Source organism: Piliocolobus tephrosceles, chromosome 13 (genome assembly GCF_002776525.5).
Source record: "Piliocolobus tephrosceles isolate RC106 chromosome 13, ASM277652v3, whole genome shotgun sequence".
Lineage (NCBI taxonomy): Eukaryota > Metazoa > Chordata > Mammalia > Primates > Cercopithecidae > Piliocolobus > Piliocolobus tephrosceles.
In genome coordinates, this window is record NC_045446.1 from 84,851,623 (window position 1) to 84,862,387 (window position 10,765).

The following is a 10,765-nucleotide window of genomic DNA, read 5'->3' on the forward strand; positions in this document are numbered from 1 at the left end:
AAGCAGAATTGAATGGCAGAGCAGAATGAGTAGGTGCTGGCCCAGTTGCTGGTCCCAGAAGGCTTCACAGAGGTGGAGACCTTTCTGAGACCCAATTGACAAAATGAGAAGATCCAGAGCAGAGTTTTCCACCTGCAGGGGACAGTAAGTGCAACAGACCTGCCTTGGAACTTGGGGATCTTGTTTTTCCAAGAATACAAGAGAAGCTCATTTGTTTCTGGGGCATAGGTTTTTCCAGGAATACAAGAGAAGCTCATTTGTTTCTGGGGCATAGAGAAGGACAGAGGCGGGGGCAAAGCATGTAGGGCCTTGTGTCTCACGTTAAATACATTATTTGATATTCTTCAACTTGAGAAGGCACTGGAAGTTTAAAACAGCAGTTGATAAAATGTGACTTACACATTAAATAATCAGCTTAGTTCTGTGGAGAATGTATAGACAAGAGAAGCAGTTAGGCCATCTAAGTAATAATACAAGTGATAGTGATGGTTACTTAGACTTCTGTTTCCATATTGAAAATGTACACAAGTTAACTTGTAAATGGCTTTTATCACAGTGAGGTACTTTTTTAATACCTAATATGTTGACAGTTTTTAATCATGAAAAAGTGTTGAATTTTGTCAAATGCTTTTTCTGCATGCATTGTGATCATATGATCGCAATATAATATATAGTGTATCACACTGTGTATCATATAGTGTATCAATTAACATATAGTATATCACATTGATTTGCATATGTTGATTAATTTAATGTTCTGTGAAATTCAGTTTGGTATTATTGCATCTATGTTCATCAGGAATATTAGACTGTGATTTTCTTTTCTTGTTGCGTCCTTGTCTGGCTTTGATATCGTGGTGGTGCTAGTCTTGTAAAATGAGTTTGGAAGTGTTCTCTTAAATTGTTTGGAAGTGTTTGAGGAGAATTTTTCTTAATTGTTCTTTAAAACTTAGGAAGAAGTTATCATTGAAGACATTAGGTAATATGCTTTTATTCAATAGGAAACTTTTTTATTACTCATTTAATTTACTTATTAGTTATTGGTCTATTCACATATTCTGTGTCTTCATGATTCAGTTTTAATAGGTTGTATGTTTCTAGGAATTTATGCATTTCTTCTAAGTTACCCAATTTGTTATATAATTGTTCATGGTAGTGTATTACCCTTTGTATTTCTGTGGTATCAGTTGTAATGACCCTTATTTGTAAATTCATTTTTGCCTCTTCTCTCTTTTTTTCTGTGTCTAGCTGAAGGTTTGTCAATTGTGTTGTCTTTTAGAAAAACCAGCTCTTAATTTCATTGATCTTTTCTATTGATTTTCTAGTCTTTATTTCATTTACTTCTGCTCTGATCTTTATTAGTTTTTTAATCTGATGACTTTAAGCTTAGTTTTTTTCCCCTAGTTCCTTGAGGTATAACATTAGATTATTAGAGATCTTGCACTTTTCCTAATGTAGGTGTTTATCAATTAAGCTTCTCTCTTAGAACTGCTTTTGCTGTAACTCCTAAGTTTTGTATGTTATATGTTCATTTTCATTTCTCTCAAGATATTTTTTGAATTTCCTTTGATTTATTCTTTGACCTGTTCAAGACTGTGTTGTTTAATTTTCACATAATTTTAAAATTTCCAATTTTCTTCCGTTACTTCTTTCTAAGTTTATATCATTGTGGTCAGAAAAGATGCTTGACATGATTTAATCTTCTTACATTTGTTAAGATTTGTTATGTGGCCTAACGTGATCTATCCTGGAAAATGTTCCTTGCTGTTAGATGAAATGTTTTGTATATGTTTGACAGGTCCATTTGGTCTATAGCACTGTTCAAGTCCTCTGCTTCTTTATGGATTATGTTTGGGTGATATATCCTTGGTTGAAATTGGGGTAATTAAGTCCCCTAATATTATTACTGTATTGCTATATACACATATGTATGTATAAATAGTAAATATTAAAAGAACTGTGGGATATATATATTATTGTGTTGCTATATATATGCATATATACATATATTTGCTTTATATATATAAAGTAGGTGCTCTGATGGGTGCATATATATTTACAATTGTTATATCCCTCAGTTCTGTTAATATTTGCTTTATATATGTATATATATATATAAAGTAGGTGCTCTGACATTGGGTACACATGTATTTACAATTGTTATATTTTCCTAATGAATTGACTACTTTGTCATTATATAATGACCTTCTTTGTCTCTTGTGATACTTTTCTTAAGTTCTATTTTATCTGCTGTAAGTGTAGCTACCTCTGCTGTGTTTTAGTTACTGCTTGCATGGAATATCTTTTCTTCATTTCTGCACTTTCAGCCTATGTAGATCCTTAAAGGTAAAGCCTCTGCACTTTCAGCCTATGTAGATCCTTAAAGGTAAAGTGAGTCTCTTGTAGGCAGCATATAATTGGATCCCATTTGTTTAAAACCTATTTAGCCACTCAGTGTCTATTCATAGGGGAATTTAATCCATTACAGTTAATAATATATGATAAGTCCAAGCTCGTATCATACTCAAAGGTGAAAAGCTAAAAGCTTTTTCTATAAGATAAGGAACAAGACAAGGATTCCCACTCTTACCAATTCTTAGTTAAAAAAGAAAGAAAAGGCATCCAGACTGGAAAGGAAGTAATGAAATTGTATCTGTTGGATCTTACCAAAATCAACATACAAAAATCAGTAGCATTTCTACACACTTAGAACCAACAATGCCAAAAAAGAAACAATTTCATTTACAATAGCATTAAAGACTAAAACATACCTAGGAATAAATTTAATCAAGGAGGAAAAAGATCTAGACAGTGAAAACTGTAAAACATTGAAGAAATTAAAGAACACAAATTAATGGAAACATATCCTGTTTTCTTTTTTTTTTTTATTATACTTTAAGTTCTAGGGTACATGTGCATAACGTGCAGGTTTGTTACATATGTATACATGTGCCATGTTGGTGTGCTGCACCCATCAACTCGTCAGCACCCATCAATTCATCATTTATATCAGGTATAACTCCCCAGTGCAATCCCTCCCCCCTCACATATCCTGTTTTCATATGTTAGAAAAATTAATATTGTTAAAAGTTCTATATTAACCAAGTAATCTATGGATTCAATGCAATCCCTATCAAAATTCCAGTGGCATTTTTTATAGAAATAGAGAAATACATCTTTACATTTGCATGGAAACACAAAAGACTCCAAATAGCCAAAGAAATCTGGAGCCAAAAAACACAAAGCTGGAGGCATCACAGTACCTTACTGCAAAATCTACTACAAATCTGTAGTATCAAAACAGCGTGGCAGTGGCATAAAAACAGACACATAGACCAGTGGAACAGCATAATGAGCCAAGAAGTAAACCCATGCATTTATGGTCACTTGATCTTTGTTAAAAATGCCAAGAACACACAATGGGGAAAGGACAATCCCTTCAGTAAATGATTCTAGGAAAACTGGATAATCCACATGGGGAAGAATGAAATTAAATCCTCATCTCACACCAGATACAAATATCAACCCTAAATAGTTAAAAGAATTAAAACATAATACCAGAAGCTATAAAACTACTAGAAGAAAACAGGGGAAAAACTTCCTTTTTTGGTGTGGTGCAGATTTTTTATTTGATTTATTTATATTTTTAAATTTTTAATTTCTATAGGTAATTGGGGAACAGGTGGTGTTTGGTTACATGAGTAAGTTCTTTAGTGGTGATTTGTGAGATTTTGGTGCACCCATCACTCAAGCAGTGTACACTGCACCCAATTTGTAGTCTTTTATTCCTCACCCCCTTCCCACCCTTTCCCCTTGAGTCCCCAACATCCATTGTGTCATTCTTATGCCTTTGCATTCTCACAGCTTAGCTCTCACTTATGAGTGAGAACATATGATGCCTGGTTTCCCATTCCTGAGTTATTCACTTGGCTATTTTAGCCAACAAGTATATTAAAAGGTGCCTAGCATCATTAATCAGGGAAATGCAAATCAAACCACTTTGAGATACCACTTCACACCTGTTAGGATGGCTATTATCAAAAAGTCAAAAAAGACAGCAAATGTTGACAACGGGATGGAGAAAAGGGAACTCTTATACACTGTTGGTGGGAATATAGATTGGTACAGCCATTACACAAAACAGTATGAAGGTTTCCAAAAGAAATTAAAAATAAACCTATCATATGACCCCATGAATCCCTCTCCTGGGCATATACCCAAGGGAAATGAAATCATCACCTTGTAAAGATATCTGCATTTCTATGTTCATTGCAGCACTATTCACAGTAGCCAAGATACGGAAACAGACTGTCAACTGATGAATGGATAAAGTTTTTTAAATTTTTATTTATTTTTTTGAGATGGAGTCTTGCTCTGTCACCCTGGCTGGAGTGCAGTGTCACCATCTCAGCTCACTGCAACCTCTGCTTCCCATGCTCAAGGGATCGTCCAGCCTCAGCCTACTGAGTAGCTGGGATTATAGGCATGTGCCACCATGCCCAGTTAATTTTTCTATTTTTAGTAGAGATGGGGTTTCACCATGTTGGCCAGGCTGGTCTGGAACTTCTGACCTCAAGTGATCAGCCCACCTCAGCCTACCAAAGTGCTGGGGTTACAGGTGTGAGCCACCATGCTCAGCCAAGAAATCCTGATACATATACACAATGGAATATTTTTCAGTCCTGAAAATGAATAAAATCTTGCCATTTGCCACAATGTGGATGAGCCTGGAGGATGTTATACTAAGTGACATAAGCCAGACACAGAAGGAAAAATATTGCATGATCTCATTTGTGGAATGTTAAAAAAAGAAAAAAGAAAAATTCAAATATACAGAGATAGACAATAAAATAGTGGTTACCAACAGCAGGAATGTGGGATGGAGGAAAAATGAGGAAATGGTCAGAGGATAAAAGATACCATAGATATAGGATGAACAAGTTGAGAGATTTCATGTACCACATGAAGATTATAGGTAATGAAATTGTCTTGCCAGATGTGGTTGCACATGCCTGTAATCCCAGCGCTTTGGGAGGTCAAGGCAGAAGGATCGTTTGAGCCCAGGAGTTCAAGACCTGCTTGGGCAACATAATTGAGATCCCCTCCCGCAAAATAAATAAATAAATAAATAGTACTAGATTAATGCTAAATGAATAGATTTCAACTACTCTAGTCACAAAGACACAAAACAATGAAACAATGGGCATGTGAGATGATGGATATGTTGATTTGCTTCACTGTAGTAACCTTTTTGCTACCTATATGTTTTGTAGAAGCATGTTGTATATCTTAAATATAGATAAAAATTTTAATAAATAGAACTACCAGCAATCCCACTACCAGGTGTTAAAAGGAAAAAGCCTTAGACTTTTACATTTAACATAGTTTATTTGAACAAAGCAAAAAACAACCCTTGAGTCAGGCAGTCCCCAGAGCCAAAACAGGTTCAGGGTACTCTATCCAACAAGGTGATCCAGCAGCATTTATAAAAAATGGTATTGAGGTCTAGGGACAACTTAATTAGTCACAGCTTCATTGGTTTATTGGTTACGGAACCTCCTGCAATTAATTGAAGTACAGCGACTATGATTAAACTCTATATTGGTTTGGACTGTTAAGCTGAGTGCAGAAGCCAAGTCTAAATCAATTTACAATTTTGCTTAACAATTACCCTCTTTTGGTCATGCTCTTAGCAACTAAAGTGTGACCAAAATTAGGGAAATTGGTGCTACTCTCAGTCACCATTGTGTTGGGTTTCTGGTCTCAACATGTCATTCATAGGTTATGGTGTCCCCATAATCATACATTTATTTAAGTTTTTGTCATTTCAGGCTGAAGGGAAACCATTTAGCATTCATCAGATGGCTGCGTGTAGACATTTGAGACTTTTTGAGAAAATACCGTTCATGAGGGAGACTATTATGACTTTTAGGAGAATAATACCAAGAATTTGAAGTATGCGCCTTAGCCAGGGTCCTCATGAACCAAGTCAATTCAAATTGATTACCCAAAGAATGAACCAGATTAGTCTATTCATTTTAGCTTAATAGCCTGTTCATTGATATTTTTGGTAACTTGAGTCCCTACAATGCTTAATGTATTTATTCACATGCAACAAAAAGTATTAGCGACTAGTTAAAATCCTCCTTGTTCAGCTAGTATGTATTCTAGCATCCCATGACTTGGTTAAATTAAAACAGAATGAGAACAAGTGAGTCTAGAAGTCTGATTACAGTATTATCCTATGAAGGGAAAGAGGTAGCCATAGCAAAGATAAGAAAGGTAAGAGTCTCATTATGATTAGTCTTATTCTTGCATTTTGGGAAAGGCTGTTCACATCTAAGGTGCTGTCTACTTCTGGGGAAGCTTGTCCCTAGTCAGCTTTACCTTAAAGTCTCCACCAACAAGTATACAGTTCAAGAAGTCTGAAAGGATTCTCCTGAGTTGTGAGATGAAGACCAAAGACTTGAGGCAACAAAGATCCACAGTAGTGTGGGCGATGAGAAGAATCTGGCATAATTCCCTCCAATGTGGTTCAAAAGAAGTCCTTTTCTGATATCATTTCCAGAAGACCCAGTAATCAGGTTTCTAGATCGTGAAAGATCTAGTTATCTTCAGTTGATAAGTCATGAAGGGCTTCCTTTACCTGGTGAAAATATTCTTTGGGACAATGCATTGAAACCTGGCAGTATTTACTCATATGAGAGTTTAAGAGAATTGAAGATATATGAAGTGAAGTTTCATCACCAGTGCATAGGCCCTCCAGCAACCATTCCACAAAGGACCAATCCATGCTTTCCAGTGGAGTGGGTCTGATCACTATTAAAGCCAATAAGAGTGCCTTTGGCCAAGGTAATCCAATTGATTCAGTCAACTGATTCAGTTAACTTCCATTGATTCAGTTAACTTCATCAGTTGATTCTCTTAACTGTCATTATGTTTGTAATACCTTATTTAACTGTCCCACAACTTTTGTCCAGTAAAACAAACACCTCCATCACTGGAGACCCCTCCAAGAATGCCACATAAAGTAAACACATTTTTTTTTTTTTTGAGACAGAGTCTTGCTCTGTCACCCAGGCTGGAGTGCAGTGGCATGATCTTGGCTCACTGCAACCTCTGCCTCCTGGGTTCAAGCGATTCTCTTCTCTCAGGCTCCCAAGTAGCTGGATTACAGGTGTGTGCCACCATGCCTGGCTGATTTTCTGTATTTTTAGTAGAGACAGGGTTTCACTGTGTTAGCCAAGATGGTCTTGATCTCCTGACCTCGTGATCTGCTTGCCTGGGTCTCCTAAATTGCTGGGATTATAGGCATGAGCCACTGCACCCGGCCAGGAAACACATTTTTAAATGACCTTTCACCTACTGCTCTAGTATTCACCCTTCTGTTTACGGAAACTTCTACAAAACTGGAACACAGACTACCGGAAGAACATATTCATATTTCATTAAAACTAGCAATCAAAATTTCTCTGTAAATGTTCAAGTAGTTCATCAGATAGCAGGAGTATACCACCTGAAGTTTTGATTGTCTCCCTAGGATTATGGGCTTGACAACCAAACACTGGTTATAAACAATTTTAGCAATTTTAGAAGAGTCACCATGCCAATACTTTTTAAAATTTGTATTATTTTGTCTACTCCAGGATGAGTTATGGAGGGCAGAACTTTCAGCAATGGAAACTTTAAAGACCTGGGAAAGACCGGGTGACTGTCCAGGCCCTCCATGAGTCCATACACATTGAATTTACATTGATTTTACTTCCCTTCAAATATCAGTCTTGTTCCTCCAACTCAGGTACATAGCACTGTCCATTAAACAGGCTACTACAGGCAATTCGATTTGAATCTGTCTTAAGAAGTTCATTCAAATTGCATATCTTTACAGTTTCAGCACTGGCTGACCCAGCATGAAAATCTGTTAAAGCATTTCCCTGGTTTCAATCAACTTCTGTTCTGCCTCATATTCGACTAGCAATCTTATGAAATACTTAGTTTCTTAATAAAAGTTCCTGGAATTCTTACCTAGTGCCATGGTGTATTTTCGAAGTTACCAGAAATCTGTACTTGTCAGAATTCTTTCCACAAAATTCCCTGAAGATGAAACACTTCAGGCCATAGTAAATAAGTAACCATTTGTGCATGACAAGACTTGAAATGTCCATAAAGATCTGATGAGAGTTCATTACAATCGTGATGCAATTGACATGGAAATTCCATTATTTCTGTTGTATACAACATCTTAAGATTAATAACTGGAATTATGATGGACAGCATTACACCAGGATGATCAGATTTATATAAATTTTATGCTATTTCTGAAATACATATGAATAACACATCCATACAAATATAACTCAAAGAAGGTCTAGCATCACTTACTATTTGAAAATGCTTTCCATACAGTTTAATATATCAAATAATCCTAATTAGTTCAATATATCTCTTTCAGATATTTCAGGGGCCCTTCCAGAATGCAACAAAGTCAATTCAAAGTCAAAAGACTTATAATTAAAAATTTAATTTTGGGAAGTTTGTCAAAAATATCAAAGTTAAAAACACTTGACAAAAATGAAGACACAGGTCACTGTGAATAATACTAGTCATTCTTTTAACAAAAATTACAAAATAGGCCGGGCGCGGTGGCTCAAGCCTGTAATCCCAGCACTTTGGGAGGCCGAGACGGGCGGATCACGAGGTCAGGAGATCGAGACCATCCTGGCTAACACGGTGAAACCCAGTCTCTACTAAAAATACAAAAAAAAAAAAACTAGCCGGGCGAGGTGGCGGGCGCCTGTAGTCCCAGCTACTCGGGAGGCTGAGGCAGGAGAATGGCATAAACCCAGGAGGCGGAGCTTGCAGTGAGCTGAGATCCGGCCACTGCACTCCAGTCCGGGCGACAGAGCGAGACTCCGCCTCAAAAAAAAAAAAAAAAAAAAAAAAAAATTACAAAATATTTCAAAGACAAATACAGAAGGCTATACAGTCACAGAAAAATCTCAGCTCTGTTAAAAGAAAACTGTCTTCTTAAGTGACTGAAAACCAAATAACATGAATCAGAAGAAATTATCTTGGTAAACATAGAATCTTTGTTTACCTAGGCCAGTTTCCCAAAATGTAAATGAAACCTCTCACAATTTTTTATTTACAGCAGATCAATATGCTGATGAAAACTTTAACACAGGGACCAAATTCCAGTTTTTCATTGATGTACTTTTGATAATAATGCTCAATTATTAGAACAACTTATAAATAATTCCCTTCTAATTGTAGCCAGCTTGATTACTTATAAAATTCCTTTCACAAGATTCATCTTCTCCAGCCTTCTTATGCATCGATTTTATCTATAGCTTTCCTTCCTTCCTTTATTCATTCTGAAATAAGCTTTAAACAACTTCCAAACTAGACATAATTACTCTTTTCCTTGACAAGAACACATCTTTTATGACTTATAGCTTCACTTACCAAAAACATGTCTTACTTTCTTCAAATAAGGAATTATTTATATATTATATAATTATATATTTATATATATATGTGTAATTTTTTTTTTTTTAGACAGAATCTCACTCTCTCATCCAGGCTGGAGTGCAGTGATGTAGTTTCGGCTCACTGCAACCTCCGCCTCCCGAGTTCAAGTGATTTTCCTGCCTCAGCTGCCCAAGTAGCTGGGATTACAGGCATGTGCCACCATGCCCAGCTAATTTTTTTTTTTCTGTATTCTTAATAGAGACAGGGTTTCACCATGTTGGCCAGGCTGGTCTTGAACTACTGACCTCAAGTGCTCCACCCACCTTGGCTTCCCAATGTTAATCAGAATTTTAACTCTTAGTAACTTTAGTTTCTAGTGACAACTTAGTGAGTTGTTTTTTATTTTTTTCTTTCTTTCTTTTTTTGGGGGGGGCATCTTGCTCTGTCAACCCAGGCTAGAGTACAGTGACACAATCATAGCTCACTGAAGCCTCAACTTCCTTCCAATGTGTGCTGTGCAGAAACTAAAGCAAGATTGGATGACAGAGTAGAATGGGCAGTGGCTGCCTGAGCTGCGGGTCCGGGATGGATTCACAGAGCAGGAGACCCTTTATGAGACCCAGTTGACATAATGGAAAGTCCAGAGCAGAATTTTCCACTTGCAGGGAACAGCAAGTGCAATAGATCTACCATGGGAATCAGTGATTTTCTTTTTTTTTTTTTTTTTTTTTTCAAATGAAATGTTACTATGAAGCCAATAATCTTTTTTTTTTTTAATTTTATTTTATTTTTATTATACTTTAAGTTCTAGGGTACATGTGCATAACGTGCAGGTTACATATGTATACATGTGCCATGTTGGTGTGCTGCACCCATCAACTCGTCAGCACCCATCAATTCATCATTTATATCAGGTATAACTCCCCAATGCAATCCCTCCCCCCTCCCCCCCAGTGATTTTCTTTTTCCAGGAATACAAAAGAAGCTCATTTGTGTCTGGGGCAGAGAGGGGAAGGGAGAGAGGCTGGGGGCAGAGCATGTCAGGTCTTGTGTCTCATGTTAAGTGCATTATTTGGTGTTACTTCAAGTGAGAAGACATAGAAGCTTGAAACAGCAGTGCAGAAGATGTGATTGACACATTTAAATTATCAGCTTAGTGGCTCTGTGGAGAGTGTGGAAGTAGGACAAGCAGTTTGACCATTTATAATATGAATGAGAGTGACAGTTGCTTAGACTTGTTAGTTTTGAAATTGCATAGCCAGCCTCATCAACATAGTGAAACTCAGTTTCTGCA